Raw genomic sequence first — 4,516 nt, 5'->3', positions numbered from 1 at the left:
TTTTTTACGGCCTCCTTTACATTATTTCATAATATGGCACGTTTTTACAACATGTTGAAAAATGGCATTTTTTTTCGACATAGTATACTATGGCGTTTTTTTTTGCACCAAAATTCATGATGATTTTTTTTTCAAAGAAAACATTTCTGGAGTGTTTTTCACGCCCTCCTTTACATTATTTCATCATATGGCACGTTTTCACAACATGTTTGAAAAATGGCATTTTTTTTCGGCATAGTATTCTATTGCGTTTTTTTTGCGCCAAAATTGATGATGTTTTTTTTTTTTTCAAAGAAAACCTTTCTGGAGTGTTTTTCATGCCCTACTTTACATTATTTCATCATATTGCACGGTTTTACAACATGTTTGAAAAATGGCATTTTTTTTCGACATAGTATAGTGAGGCGTTTTTTTTTTGTGCCAAAATTCATGATGATTTTTTTTCAAAGAGAACCTTACCATAGTGTTTTTCACGGCCTCCTTCACATTATTTCATCATATGGCACATTTTTACAACATGTTGAAAAATGGCATTTTTTTTCGACATAGTATACTGTGGCGTTTTTTTTGCGCCAAAATTCATGATGATTTTTTTTTTCAAAGAGAACCTTACCATAGTGTTTTTCACGGCCTCCTTCACATTATTTCATCATATGGCATGTTTTTACAACATGTTGAAAAATCGCATTTTCTGTCCGACATAGTATACTATGACGTTTTTTTTGTGCCAAAATTCATGATGATTTTTTTTCAAAGAGAACCTTACCATACTGTTTTTCACGGCCTCCTTCACATTATTTCATCATATGGCACGTTTTTACAACATGTTGAAAAATCGCATTTTTTTTCCGACATAGTATATACTATGGCGTTTTTTTTGCGCCAAAATTCATGATGATTTTTTTTTTCAAAGAAAACCTTTCTGGAGTGTTTTTCATGGCCTCCTTTATATTATTTCATCAAAAACGTCATAGTATAGCACGTCGCTCTAAAAACGTCATAGTATAGCATGTCACCCAAAAAACCTCATAGTATAGCATGTCGCTCTAAAAACGTCATACTATAGCATGTCATCCAAAAAACGTCATAGTTTAGCATGTCGCTCTTAAAACATCATAGTATAGCATGTCATCCAAAAATCATCATAGCATAGCATGTCGCTCTAAAAATGTCATAGAAAAGCCTTTAGTCCACAAAACGTTATGTCCTGGCTGTCTGAAGTAGGTGAGGAGCAACACAAAAACAGTCAAATGCTGGTTTCCAGAGGGTTAGATGAATATTTATTTGAAAGAGTAAGTTTACAACAACACAACATGTGAGGGGGTTAAAAGCAAATGCAGTAGCACCCTAAACTAAAACTACCAATGGGTTCCCTGTTTTCCTTTCTGAACAATTCAAAGGTCCCTCTCTATCTCCCCACACATCAACCAACCACTGGAACACATCTCCAAAGTTCTGCCGGGCCAGCTCAGCTTCCCCTCAGAAGAAGTGCCGCCACCTGCCAGATGAAGGAGCCTTTTGAGAGGCAGCTGGCATCGTGATTGGACTGTACTTTGGTCTGTTCCAATCCAGCTTCAGTTCCAGAGACGGCAGGCGGGACGAGTCAACGGAGGCCGGGTGGACGAAGGCATGCAGCTGAGTACAATCCAGAAAACAACAGAGGAGGAGTGCAGCAGCCCAGGGCCACAACAAACAGAGTAGCATGGTATGTATCTTAGAAAACATCATAGTATAGCCTTTGCTATGAAAAAACAGCATAATATACATCGTATATTGTACAAATAACAAGTCAAAGGAAAGACACATACATTGTAGAATTGTAGTAATTGTGGGCTGACTGATTTACTGATTATCAGTATTTTATTTTTTACTGATTTACGGTTATAAATCCATTTAAAAATGGTACTACTTTGGCTCTGAACCTTTATCTAACTGTGGTCACTCTGTCTTCTGGAGTGATTTGATTGGCTATGCGTCACGAATAAAACTCCTTTAACGTAACATCTGTAAACAAAACAATAACGTATCAACAAAGTTTTCTGTTAGAGTTTGTGTTCTTCTAAGTTTAACTGCAAGATTTTAAATACTTTCATTTACTGCAAATGAATGTCTACTCCAAATGTGTCACTAATAATGATTATCAGCCTTAAAAACCCACAAAACACCCCTCTATATTCCACCACACTTAGTACAGTCCGGTTCCCCCTTCTATAAATCTGCTTGGAATCGTCCACTTCCTGTTTGTCAAAGTGGCCTTCTACCTGGACAGCTTTTGTTGGAGCTCATGCAACAAACATTTTGGGTAACTGCACTTTAATATGGATGGATGACAATGAATTAGAGTCTGTTTTAATGAGACTGAGTTAAGATGTGTAGTTCTGTCATTAAATAGGACATTTTTTCTCAGAATTCACAGAGAAAAGTCTGAAATGTTTGCTAGGTTAGCATCCCACATGTTCTTTGGCTCAGCTAAAGCTAACTCTCTCCAACTTCTGGATCTGTTGAGTTGCTTGTTAAAATATCTTGCTAGAGGTGCTGAAACTCAGAAAGTCTCAGATGTTTGTTCAAAATAAGCTCATTCTCAAGTCTTATCTGAACTGTCCTCTTTTGTTTGAACTTTCCCCAAACTTAGGAGTTAATGACAGAGCAGCACATCCAGATTCAGTCTCATTTATGTAGAGATTAAACTTCAGTGTCATTCATTGATATTAAAGTGCAGTTTTTCAAATATTTGTTGCACATGCTCTTGACCAAACCAGTCCAGGTGGAAGACGATGTGAAGAGAAAGCTCCAGAGGATGAATATCACACATTTACATTGGAAATAATGTCCTTTAATTAGACATTGTCATGCAAAAGTTGGATTTCCCTTTAATGATGTTCAAATCTTTGAGTGTTTTGTTGATGTTGGTTTCTAAATGTTTTCTGACACTCGGCCCCAAAGATTAAAACCTTTTACGGCTCACAAGCTGCAGCAATTCACACATTATCAACTATCTTTCTGACTAAACTAAGATAAAAAGTGAAAAACTACCTGATTCCTGCATCATGAATGTAAATCTTTTTGTTTTTTTATGACAGTAAACTGAATATATTTGGGTTTGACATTTTATAAACCAAAACAAGAAATGAATTACTGGAGAAAACAATCAACAGATTAATGGACAAAGAAAATGTGTTTTCCAACATATATGGCTGAATTACTCCAACATTACAAGATACATACAATTTTAATTCAGTTTTATTTATATAACACCAATTACAGGTCAAATTGTCTCAAGGCGCTTTATATTTTTTTGTCATATTTAAAATATGACTAAGTAAGAAATTTAAACCTCTTGACTAATCCAATTTATTATTTGGTTTTTAAGAGACTAATGGGCAATTAAAATAACTTTCTCCACTAAAACTAATAAACATGAGGTCAAATAGAAGGAACAGTTTTAAATACTGCAGTCCCACGACGACAAGAATAAAGTTTGTCAACAAAAACTAAATCTGCTGGTGGATTCCATTAAAGTCCTAATAATTGATAATAAAGTGTGATACTAAAGGTTTGTGGTGCTAAAAATCTCAAAGAAATCAAGTTGAACATGTGGATGGAGGTTGATAAAAGTTGACCAACTCCATGGATTTTCTGGATGGTGGTTAAAGACCTGCTCTTCTAGTGGTCTTCCTTCCAGTGGCTGTAAAAAGTCAGTCCATCCTGGCCGACTTCAACACCTCTTCATGACAAGTTGTTCTGCCTGGGACCTGGTGGGAACTCCAGAAACTGGGGAAAACCCGTGGAGACTCGAAGAACTCGTCGGGCGGGGGAAGGTGTGGTGGGTGGTGGGGGAGTCTGGGTGGAGTCAGGGCGGAGAGTAGGCGGGGAGGTGGGTGGCGGACTCCCCCCCACTACTCCTCCCACCTCTCCGCCTACTCTCCGCCCTGACCCCACCCAGACTCCGCCTTGGCTCCACCCATGTGGTGACTTCAGGAACTACGATGCCAAAGGGACGACGAAATTACTTCTTTGTATCTGATCTGTAGCTCAGTGAGTTAAGGATTTGCCTATGGCGCTGCAGGTCGCTGGTTCAAGACCAGACCCTGCTTAAATTTTCTCAAAATCCTGACAAAGACAAAGAAAGAAAACTGCCAGTGGCTGGTCTTGAACCGGTGACCTTCCACTCTGTAGTCTCTCTTCTTATCCCCCTGAGCTACTCGCTCAGATACTAATTCTTCTTTTTTTTGCGCATTTATCATCTATTTTTTGTCATTTTTGAGTTTTTTTTTTTAACTCGAGTCATGACTCGATCGTTTCTGTCAGGAGGTTGGACTTCAGCCTTTGTGCTGGAGGGTGGAACCCTCAGTTCCAAGACTTTCCTAAGCCTCCACACCTCCCGAGTCCTCAGGACCTGAGCTTTCACATAGTCTGAGGGCTGAAATTTTCTAAGTCCCACAGTAGTTCTCTGTTAGATTTAACTTTCAGACAGTCCAAGGACTGATATCTTCTAAGTTCCTGAGTAGTTCTCTGT

This window comes from Amphiprion ocellaris, chromosome 6, assembly GCF_022539595.1.
Source record: "Amphiprion ocellaris isolate individual 3 ecotype Okinawa chromosome 6, ASM2253959v1, whole genome shotgun sequence".
NCBI classification, from domain to species: domain Eukaryota; kingdom Metazoa; phylum Chordata; class Actinopteri; family Pomacentridae; genus Amphiprion; species Amphiprion ocellaris.
This window is presented reverse-complemented; position numbering follows the sequence as displayed.